General features: G+C 40.5%; 1 protein-coding gene across 3 annotated transcripts in view; it reads right to left on the bottom strand.

Annotated features, from left to right (window-relative positions):
- Window positions 1-11,652, bottom strand: part of LOC126235713 (coiled-coil domain-containing protein 39) — a 408,779-nt gene extending 397,127 nt beyond the window's left edge. For 2 of the 3 annotated variants that reach the window (XM_049944477.1, XM_049944478.1), the window contains exon 1: window positions 11,501-11,636. The gene's annotated coding sequence lies outside the window, so the exon portion shown is untranslated. Of the gene's footprint in view, window positions 1-11,500 lie in introns of all 3 variants that reach the window. The other variant, XM_049944479.1, reaches the window with a different exon arrangement.
- Window positions 11,653-12,468: the final 816 nt, after the last annotated feature.

Below are 12,468 nucleotides of genomic sequence, written 5' to 3'. Positions count from 1 at the left end.
TCGAACGGAATGGACAGTGTCTTGAAAGGAGGATATAAGATGAACATCAACAAAAGCAAAACGAGGATAATGGAATGTAGTCAAATTAAATCGGGTGATGCTGAGGGGATTAGATTAGGAAATGAGACACTTAAAGTAGTAAAGGAGTTTTGCTATTTAGGGAGTAAAATAACTGATGATGTTCGAAGTAGAGAGGATATAAAATGTAGACTGGCAATGGCAAGGAAATCGTTTCTGAAGAAGAGAAATTTGTTAACATCGAGTATAGATTTAAGTGTCAGGAAGTCGTTTCTGAAAGTATTTGTATGGAGTGTAGCCATGTATGGAAGTGAAACATGGGCGATAACCAGTTTGGACAAGAAGAGAATAGAAGCTTTCGAAATGTGGTGCTACAGAAGAATGCTGAAGATAAGGTGGATAGATCACGTAACTAATGAGGAGGTATTGAATAGGATTGGGGAGAAGTTTGTGGCACAACTTGACTAGAAGAAGGGATCGGTTGGTAGGACATGTTTTGAGGCATCAAGGGATCACAAATTTAGCATTGGAGGGCAGCGTGGAGGGTAAAAATCGTAGAGGGAGACCAAGAGATCAATACACTAAGCAGATTCAGAAGGATGTAGGTTGCAGTAGGTACTGGGAGATGAAGAAGCTTGCTCAGGATAGAGTAGCATGGAGAGCTGTATCAAACCAGTCTCAGGACTGAAGACCACAACAACACATGTTAATGTGTTCCCCTATTTTTGCTCTTCAAATTGTGTTTTCCTGTGTTGTCGTGTGAAATACTGTGACAATAATGGCGTGTGAAAAACGTAATACTAGGCTCCAAAGTAAACTGAGAAATGACAGTGAAAATGAAAGCAGTGTGTTAGCGCCACTGAGTAATGATTTAACTGATGTTCAAAGTAGTAATTTGGTAATTGTGCATAGGGAAATGGAGCGGGCGGCAAACAATGGCGTAGGCAGTGAAACAATTAGTGAGCAGGGAAGCATTATCGATCGATCGGTCGGCAATAGCTCGGCTCAGGAATCCGAAATGACACGACACGATCTCGCAAATACTGTAGATTCAGGTTTTGGATCCTCACCGTTTTCTAAAATAAGTCAAGACACATTTTCTGGTTGTCAAAATGTGAATGTTTCCGGTGCAAATTCACTGCCGAAAAGCACTGAGGAACATGTTCCAGACACCAGTGCATTGTTATTACAATTAATACAACAAATGGGACAAACACAACAAAAGCTTCAAAAGTTAGACACAATGGAACAAAATCTTCGAAAGTTAGACACAGTGGAACAAAATCTTAAAAAGTTAGACACAATGGAACAAAATCAGAGACAAACACAGCAAAAGCTTCAAAAATTAGACACATTGGAACAAAAGCTTCAAAAGTTAGAGTCAGTGGAAAATAAGCTTGAACAAACACGTGAAGATTTAACTACCGAGTTACATAACATTGAATCGAAATGTCAAAAAGTCTGTAATGATGTAAAAACACAAATTTGTGAGCATTTTCAACCTATTTTTTCGCGGCATGAAAATGCATTACAGAATCACGAAGCAGCCATAAAAGAAGTGCAAACTACTGTTCATGAAAATCATGAGACCTTGCAAGCTAAATTTGACTCAGTTGCATCTACCGATTCGGTTACGCAACTTGCAAAAACTCAGGAAAACTTGAAGGACACAGTAGATTCGATTTCAACACAAATGGACACTCTGAAACTTGGTTCAGAAAAACACACTGAGGAAATGTGTTCACTATCGGATAAAGTAGCCGAACTTTCGGATCAGGTCACTAACTTATCTACAAAGGTAGATGATGATCTGAATGACACAAGACCTGTAGCCTTCACTGACACAGAAGAGTATGAACAAATTAGAAAATTCAAACAAAATCAAAATCAAATCAATACACTGTACAAAAGAGAAATCCGGGAAGTACAAGATCAGTTGACGCAGGTAATACAAGAATTACATATTTCAGAGGACACTCGCGCCCCAACACGGGAAGAGGGACTTAGAAATACGGAAAAGCCACAAAATAATAACACAGGGCATTTCGGAAACTATGAAAGAAATTGGCAAGGTGCACCGAATTTTGAAATGGAACCGCCGAAACGACGTAACAATGACCGATATGTGACTCGCCGACATGATGACTTTGACTATAAGCTGTTCATTAATACACGTAAATTCAAAACATTTAAGAATTCTGGCAACGACATTCATCCACAAGCATGGCTCCATCAATTCACTCATTGTTTTCCTCCCAACTGGTCGTTAGAACACAGATTAGAATTTATGTGTGGCTATTTAGAGAATGAACCAGCTGTAAGAATGCGATCGGTCATTCACGATTGTCACAGTGAAGGAGAATTTTACCATGCCTTCCTCTCAGCATGTTGGTCTCAAGCTACACAAGACCGAGTAAAACATAGCATCATGATGATGAAACACTTTGAACAATCTGAATTTTCCAGTCTTGTCAAATATTTTGAAGACATGTTGCATAAGAATCAGTATCTTTCAAACCCATACAGCCCCTCAGAACTCATCCGGATTTGCTTAATCAAATTACCTAAACATTTACGACATATTATTTTAGCAGGACGTTGCAAAGAAGACATTGAGGCTTTTCAGGGACTGTTACAAGAACTGGAAATTGACACTGACAATCGCGGAACGCGAGAACAGGAGCACAACAATTACAGATCACATCCGTCACAATTCCGCGATGACAGAAATAATATACGACAAGGCTATTCTTTCAACGTAAATCGTGACCGAAACAGACACCACCCGTATGACAACCGTTGGCAGAGTAGTAATAATTACAGGGAAAGATCACCTCTCCGCGGTAATGACTATCACAGAGACAATCAGAGAAACAGACAATATGGGAACCAAAACAATTATTATCAAGGGAGACAGAATAACTTAAGACGCAACGGTCCAGCGCGCAGTTACGATTCAGGGAGAAATTCTCCACCACTTAACCGACAAGAAAGAAACTACAGGAACTACCGACATGACGACAGACGATGTGATCGTAACGACAGACCTGAATTGCATCAGAACTGGCGGGATTTACACAGGGCAGGGCCCTCTCGTCAAAGTGAATTTGTAGAAGTTAGGTCTCCTAATCCCAATAACGACGCACGCCAACAAAGAGACAGACAATGACTCGCACCGCAGGCAGCCGCTTGCGCCGGCTGGCCCAGAGAAAAATAACATAGATGCTAACCTTGAGAAAAATTCCACTATTCTTTACCGACGTATACCACATGATAATTGCATTCAAGTTCAAACTCTGAGTACTATGAAGAGTAAAGGATTGCACCACACTTCACATGTAAAACCTTTTATTGAAAGATAATCTGCTTTTTAACTTAGTCTTTGCCATAAAATTTTTCACTGTACATTACTAGTATGCATTGTCAGACTTAGAAACTGTTACCATGCAACAATGTTTGAAGTTAAATATCCAGTCTAGAACCTAGGGAACATTTTTAAACAGAAATTACGATTGCATTGTTATAGTGAACAGACGACACAGTGTTGTATTTGTACATTCTTGCTTGTTAGTTGTACGATTACGTAACGACTATAAGGCTCACATACTTAGAACATTTACCAGTACTACTAATGAGATTTTAATTTTGGTTTACTTGAAAATACATTCTGGATTTAAAGTACTTTCTTTGAGATACCAGACGACACAGTGGTTAGTTTATGTGACAACTACACGGTTTTATCACGACGCTACTAATGAGTGACAATTTACAATGTTGCTTTTGCGGTGTATCTGTTTTATATCTGCACAGCTTTCTGAATTCTTCTGGAAAGAAAAACATGTTTTAGTAGTAACTCTTGTGGTATAGCAACAATGAGACAGCCTTTTTCGTGGCACAACAATACGTTACAGTACAGTACTTTCTTCATCACAACAATAAGCGTAATAACTACGATATCTATACACAAAGCATTTCACTTTTGTTTGTCATGAGGTAAGTACATTGACTTCTGCAGAACTTAGCTTTCGGAGGACGATAAATACGAGACTTCCACAGAGATTATCTTACAACATGACGCACAGTTTAGCGCTACAGTACACGTATTTGAGTGATTAATTTTGTACTTAAAACATTTATTTTTAAAGATTTTTTAATTACAATGATACAAAGGTTTTCCATGATACACTTCATTCCTTTGCTAATCTGTAACACCTGTGGGTATTATACATTAATCCTCAGGGGGGTACACGCTTACTTTGTGTATCATGTGTTTGGCAAGCACAAGGAGCCCTAGCTAATATGGTATTTGCTTATACAACTTTACACATCGGTACCATATTTCTCTAACACAGAATTACACAGCTATCTGATCATTTAACTGAGAGATACAAACATTTATTTTACGTCAGTGACAGATGTTTACGTAATTACACCGTTGGATAACTTCACACTTATGAAATTGTATTTTGTCAGTACTTTGTGAACTGTTCATATTTTTTCGGAACCATTGTGATACTATGAGAGCTTTGAATGATGTATTTGGTATGGAATCATGATTTTTAAAGTACGTTTGAGGTTGATGACACTATTGAAATGAGCAGAGAATTTTTTTAGGTTTTGGAACTATTGGAGGAAGCTACGACGATTTTGAGAGTTGACTGAGGTGTTATGATGTTATTTTTACGACGACGATGTGTATTATGCTGCTGAGGTATGTTTATGGTCAAGAAGCTGATGCTATATGAGGAATTTGATTATGCTACATATTTCATATAATGAAATATTAAAGAAGCGTCGAAGAATATATATATGTGTAATAAGGTAAGGAGTAATGAGTAGCGGTTAGGGACACTGACTTGTGAAAAAGGATGTTGGAAACCAAGAATCATACTTTAAGAGGTAGGAAATGTGTGTAAATGCGTAAATGTATCACAATGCTGGCGAAAATTTTTTGGACGCTGTTATATTTATAGGATTTTGTTTCTACAGATTTGTAACCCAAATTCTTGACCTGTGAAATATTTTTATATGAGACTGTCACTGTAGCGGAAACTGGTGTCGTAAATATTTCGGTAAGAATGTTCAGTGACCACCTGCACGTAATGCGTCGTGGGCACCCAGCTGAGCGGCCAGGTGTGTCAGACGCCTGGAGAAAAAGCCATTATTGCGAGCCCTTTTCAGCGGCACAGAAAAAAAAAGGGAGGCCATTATCCTCGCTATTGACGTTCCTTTGTAGAGAGCATCGCAAAAACGACGCGGTCGAACTTGAAAACATATGTTTATACTGTGGACCTCTTAATTTATGATATTTACTAATATGCCTAATGAAACGATGAGAAACATTTCACGGCTATTGTCGTGCTAGTTGAGAGAAATGCCATATGGCTTGCTTTATGTATTTATTAACTCATTTTGTTTAATATCTAGTTTCTAGCTGCACTGCAGCATTGGTTAAAATAAAATTTAATAGATGTACTAATATAAATATTTTATGCCTACAGATCCAGTAAATAATTTTATGATCTATTCAAAAAAACGAAGGAGCATAAAAAGATATTTCCCTTCACAGGAATTGCATATGGAATTTTCTTTTCAACTACTGGGTAAATTTTTGGTAGAATAACTTCTTGTGGTGCACCACTTTAATTACTTAGACATTAAGATGTGATTATACATTTCCCTTATCTGCATTGTTATCTTTAGTGTACTATTTTTTTTGCTTGAGCTATGTCATGTTTAGGTATTTCATTTTCTGCTGCTGTTTGCCAGACATAGTGTTGCTGAATTTGAATTTGTGTTACTCTGCTAAGCCAGATTTATTTTTCTTGTTTGCTGCACATTGCCTCATATTAGTTGTAATGTGAATTGCTTGGTAATTTAGATTTACTGTAGCTTGCTTTGCAATTTTCCATTTTTTTTGTCATTGCTATTTGTATTAATTGTTTTGTGTTGCTGCATTGCCTCGTCCCTTAGTTTAATATCTGAGCTCAGTAGATTTAAGTTAGCTTAAGAGGGGGTAGACTATATAAGAACCTAACTATGGAGAATAGGGAAAGAATGCTTTGAAAGTTATATGAAAACGATTTGGGCCTAAATGAGTATTGTACAATGAGCCATATTTATTTTGAAAGAAATATGGTTAGCATACAGAAAAGAGGTACAGATAGGACTTTTTGGGAATAATGTTGAACGAAGGGAGATCTCCAAGAACAAAAAAGGTTTTGTTCGCAAAATACTGCAGTACCAAAAGTTACACTGAAAACGAACCCTGTCCTTTCCATTGTGTTATCCCCCTATGTGTTTGTGTACCCTTGTGTATTTGTTTTCTTCCTGTCTCTGTGTAGTTTCATAGAATTTTTTTTCTAATACTATTCACTATGATGAGGAATACTGTTATCCTCAAATATAATTGGTTTTAATAATATGTTATTTAACTTGTAAATATGCTTAGATATTATTTATTCTGTTTTGTTTTAATGCTCATGTGTGAAGTTGATGTTTCGAAAGTTATTCTGAACTTTTATGTATCTACTTATCTCATCATTCCTGTAACATTGATGTATATGTTTATTTCTATTCTGTTGTAAAGCCTGTACTACAAATGTTATCTGTATTGTTATGTTCTTGAATGATGTATTTTGTACCTTGTTATTGTATTCTTATGTTATAAAATTGTAATTGACAGCAGTTCATCAAATTAAGTAACTTGTAAGTTCCATTTCACTGCACACGTTTCTGTTGGTCATACTATATGGACAATATGTGACACGTAGGGACTGTTAGTGTTTGCACGTGTGTTAATAATTCAGCAAGGGACTGGATAACAGCATTGCTGGTTCTAAGGACAATTCCAAAAACTTTGTGAGTGCACAAGTGGTGGTTATGGACTTGCTATATTCTCCGCAAGACTCTTTGATGGTGATTGTGCACCTGCACAGTCGCAACAGATGGCTGTTGGCCGTCTCTACAAGGACTACAGTGGGTCTGCATCTTTGATGACCCACCAGTACCATTATCTCTACAAGGACTACAGTGGGTCTACATCTTTGATGATCCATCAGTACCATTATTTCTACAAGGACTGCATTGGGTCTGCACCTCTGGTGGCCCACCAATACCGTAATCTCTACCAGGACTACAGTGGGTCTGCTCTGTGATGACCTACCCACCAATACTCTTCAAAACTTCGACTGACTCTGTTGTGGGTTTGCTCTGTTGTGGCCCATGACCTGTCTGCATGTCGAGAGTCAGCACTGTCTTTCCATTGGAAGGACAACGCTACTTCTTCAAGACTGCATGGAAATCCACTACTTCCGTGTGCATTTTCTTTTACTGCTCAGACTTTGAGAAAAACACTGCAATGTGATGAATGATCAGGACTGTCTTTATGGACTGTGAGAAAATTTTAGCTTTTGACCAACATTGTATCAATAAGTGTGTGCATTTGATTTCTTTGTTATTGTAATTATAAATTTTTTTTTCAAATCTGTATTGGCCACTGCCCAAACCAATTTGTAAAATTTTTTGTGGGGAGCATGGGGGCTATGTAAGTAGGCTGTTTAGGTTTTTTTTGGTAACGCCACCTCTGTATGAAAATCACTGGCTGTGCTGTGTGCAGTCTGTGGCTGCTTTGCATTGTTGTAATACTCGCCATTGTAGTGTTAGGCAGCTGGCTGTGAACAGCGCGTAGTGTTGCGCAGTTGGAGGTGAGCCGCCAACAGTGGTGGATGTGGGGAGAGAGATGGCGTAGTTTTGAAATTTGTCTTGAACTGCTATATATATATATATATATATATATATATATATATATATATATATATATATATATGATGATATCAAGGTAAATACATTGTTTGTTCTCTATTAATATCTTTCATTTGTCAACTATGCCTATCAGTAGTTAGTGCCTTCCGTAGTTTGAATCTTTTATTTAGCTGGCAGTAGTGGCGCTCGCTGTATTGCAGTAGGGGGAGTAACCAAGATTTTTGTGAGGTAAGTGATTTGTGAAAAGTACAGGTTAATGTTAGTCAGGGCCGTTCTCTTGTAGAGATTATTGAAAGTCAGATTGCGTTACGCTAAAAATACTGTGTGTCAGTTTAAGCACAGTCCTGTATTCTTGTTTAAAGGGGACGTTTCAACCCGTATCTGGTCCGATATTCGGTAAGCTCTTAACTAAGTAGTCGAAATTATACTGAATGTTTTCCGGATTTCAAGGGCACGGTGTCAACTGGGCGTCTTTCTGTACGGCTCTGTGGATTTCGTGGACGTGTTTTCAAAAGCAAACCAGAGACTGATTGACAACGTCACTTTCAGCCAAGTACGAGTAGAGCCATCTATAACGTATGTTTAAGAAAACTTAGGTAGCAAATATTGGTGAAGTGTTTATTAGAAATTTGTAACGGTCGAAGTACATATATTTTGGCGATTGTATTTTAACCTGACCTACTGACAAGGGAACCTCCCCATCGCACCCCCCTCAGATTTAGTTATAAGTTGGCACAGTGGAAAGGCCTTGAAAAACTGAACACAGATCAATTGAGAAAACAGGAAGAAGTTGTGTGGAACTGTGAAAAAATAAGCAAAATATACAAACTGAGTAGTCCATGGGGCACATAGGCAACATCATGGACAAAGTGAGCTAAGGAGCGCCGTGGTCCCGTGGTAGGGTGAGCAGCTACAGAACGAGAGGTCCTTGGTTCAAGTCTTCCCTCGAGTGAAAATTTTACTTTCTTTATTTTTGCATAGTTATTATCTGTCCGTTCGTTCATTGACGTCTCTGTTCACTGTAATAAGTTTAGTGTTTGTGTTTTTCGACCGCACCGCAAAACCGTGCGATTAGTAGACGAAAGGACGTGCCTCTCCAATGGGAACCGAAAACATTTGATCGCAAGGTCATAGGTCAACCGATTCCTCCACAGGAAAACACGTCTGATATATTCTATACGACACTGGTGACGGCATGTGCGTCACATGACAGGAATATGTTGTCGACCCACCTAACTTGTACAGTTGGCGAATGGGTAAAAAGATTCTTCTACGTTGCCCGATTTAGGTTTTCTTGTGGATGTGATAATGACTCCCAAAAAAAGTGATGAAAACATAAGAATTTGTTACATAAACTGCAACAAATGAATCCAACAGTTTCACAGTCGCACACTTTTCCCTGCGCTCTGTCAAAACATGTTTTTAACGTTTTCAAATTTTTCCGTGTGTAGACCGTCAAATCCTGCATATGTGCAAGCAAATCTGAACATGTCCTGGAATTTTGGAGAGCGCAGTTGATTATGTGTGAGTGCCTGAACTTTGATAATTGTCTGAAAATAAAAAATTAAACTTTTCGCTCGAAGGAATATTTGAACCAAGGACCTCTCGTTTCGCAGCTGCTCACGCTAACCACGGGACCACGGCGCTCCTGGGCTCAGTGTATCCTTGATGTTGCATATCTTGGTCATGGACTACTCAGTTTGCATATTTTGCTTATTTTTTCATAGTTCCACACAACTTCTTCCTGTTTTCTCGATTGATCTGTGTTCAGTTTTTCAAGACCTATCCACTGTGGCAACATATAACTAAATCTGAGGGGGGTGCGATGGGGAGGTTCCCTTGTGAGGCTGCACTCAAAGTCTTAACGACGACCATGTAAAATTGGCAATGTCGGTAGATAAACGTCACAATATCACTACAGAAGTCAGAATCAAATTAGAATTTGATTCACACCCATCTAAAATTAGAGTTTCATTCTGACTTGTATAGTGATGATATGGATATTACCTACCGTCACTGTCTGATGCACGTTTTGTCAATTTTAGGTGGTTGTTGTTAAGATAAGGCACTCTGAATGCAGCCTCAGGCCTGAAAATGAACCAAAATGATCGAAACTAGTCGTCGAAACACAATTAGGTGACAAAAGTTGTGGGACAGTGATATGCTTGTATACAGATGGCGGTAGTGTCGCGTACACAAGGTATAAAAGGGCAGTGCATGGCGGATCTGTCATTTGTACTCAGGTGATCCGTGTGAAAAGGTTTCCGACGTGATTAGTGTCCGCACGACGGGAATCAACAGACTTTGAACGAGAAATGCTAATTTCATTTCGGAAATCGTTAGGGAATTCAGTATTCCGAGATGCACAGTGTCAAGAGTGTGCCGAGAATACCAAATCTCAGGCATTGCCTCTCACCACAGACAACACAGTGAGGGACGGCCTTCACTTAACGACCGAGAGCAGCGGCGGTGTTTGCGTAGAGTTGTCAGTGCTAGCAGACAACCAACACAGCGTGAAATAACCGCAGAAATTAGTGAGGGACGTATGACGAACGTATGTGTTAGGAAACAGAAGCGAAATTTGGCGACAATAGGCTGTGGCAGCAGACGAGTGACGCGACTGGTTTTGATAATAGCACGAAATTACCTAGAGCACCTGTGCTGGGCTCGCGACCACATCGGTCGGACCCTAGACGACGCTGTGGCGTGGTCAGTCCCGATTTCAGTTGGTAGGGGCTGATTGGAGGTTTCGAGTGTGGCACAGACCCCACTAAGCTATGGAACCAGATTTAGCAGGGCACTGTGCAAGCTGGTCGTGGCACCATAATGATGCGGGCTGTGTTTACGTGGAATGGACTGTCTCCTCTGGTCCAACTGAACCAATCATAGACTGGAAATCTTATCTTCAAATTTTGAAGTCCTGTCTTCCTCAGTTGCATTGAACATTGCATTGAAACAAGCGTTCAGTGCATAGCGCTATGGAATGTGGAAAAAACCGCAAATTGGCGTTCATAAGAAGAAGAACAACACCAAAAATGCAACAGGAGCGTAATATGTAAGAAATTGTCCACGCAACCTGCCACTGATGATGCCTTGCAGAAAATAAAGGCTCAACGCGTATGGAACTAAAATTGTGTTTTATTCAGTTGCTGTCAGACGGTCCACAGGTAAAAGTTATCAATATACCGTAATGGAAATCTTATGTTTAGCTACTTGGAGATCATTTGCAGCAAACAAATGATGGAATTTTTATGGATTACAATGCGCCATGTCACCGGCCCACAATTGTTCGCGATTGGTTAGACCATTCTGGACAATTCAAGTGATCAAGTGATTGATCTGTCGACCTAGGTCCCCCCCACCACGAATTCCATCGAATATCAATGGAACATAATCGAGAGGTCAGTTTTTGCACAAAATGCAAAATACTTCCGCATTTATGGACGGCTTGGACGCAGCATGACTCAGTTTTCTCCAGGGAACTTGCAAAGAGTTGTTGAGACCATGCCACGTCGGGTGGCAGCACTACACCGACACGATATTAGGAGGCACCCCATGATTTTTGTCATCTCATTGTATACTGTACACATACTGTAAGTACATTTTTGTTATTTGTCCTTCCTGATGTTGCACTGAGTGATGGCTAGTACAATAGTGATGGTCGGAGGTTAAGAAGCCGTAGTCAAGTACCGTTCGAGCGAGTGTTTTATGAGCTTACCTCCTACGCGGGAGACCTACACCTCCTGAGGACTGACCCGCTGGCTGTGGCGCAACGACGGGAAGTCGCATCGGCGTACAGCGGCGCCTTACCTGCCGGCCGCCGCGGTCTGCGCGAAGCGGCCAGCGGACGCAGGCAGCCCTCCGCCGCTCGGCTCGCACTGGGCCGCTCGGAGCGCCGGCCGCGCCTGGCACGCGAAACCCGACGCGTCGGCTGGCGCGAGAGCGTCGTGCCATTCGCACGGTCGCAGCTTCCGCGCTGTCGCGAGCCTCTTGCGTCAGCGCCAGCCCCTTCCTCTGCCTTTGGCCAGTGGTACACACGCACACGGTCGCTGATTCTGCAAACTTTCTCGATTTTGTTATTTGAGGAAATAACAACAGCCCACTTTTCGGATAGTTTCATTTATGCTAAGAGCCGTATTACGCTTTCACCCGTCTTCCGGTACCATAATCTATACTATTGTGTAAAAACAAGTCGTTGGTTACTCTCGCAAAGTGTTAGGCTATATATTTTTAATATATCCAATATTAATATACAAATGGGAAGCCTCCCCCCCCCTTCCCCTATGAACCACTGATCTGCCCGTAGGTGGGGAGGCTTGCGTGCCTCAGCGACACACATGGCCGTACCGTAGGTGCAACCACAACGGAGGGGTATCTGTTGACGGGCCGGACAAACGTGTGGTTCCTGAAGAGGCGCAGCAGATTTTCAGTACTTGCGGGTGCAGCAGTCTGGATGATTGACTGATCTCGCCTTGTACCATCAACCAAAGCGGCCTTGCTGTGCTCTTACTGTGAACGGCTGAAAGCAAGGGAAAGCTACAGCTGTAATTTTTTCCGAGGGCATTCAGCTCAACTGCATGGTTAAATGCTGATGGCATCGTCTAGGGTAAAATACGAGGCGTGTTTTTTAAGTAAGTACCGTTTTGAAATTTAAAAAATACGTTCTAAGATATCTCAATAATTTTT

This window comes from Schistocerca nitens, chromosome 2 (assembly GCF_023898315.1).
Source record: "Schistocerca nitens isolate TAMUIC-IGC-003100 chromosome 2, iqSchNite1.1, whole genome shotgun sequence".
NCBI lineage: Eukaryota > Metazoa > Arthropoda > Insecta > Orthoptera > Acrididae > Schistocerca > Schistocerca nitens.
The sequence above is the reverse complement of the archived record's forward strand: the minus strand, read 5'-3'. Positions and strand labels throughout refer to the sequence as shown.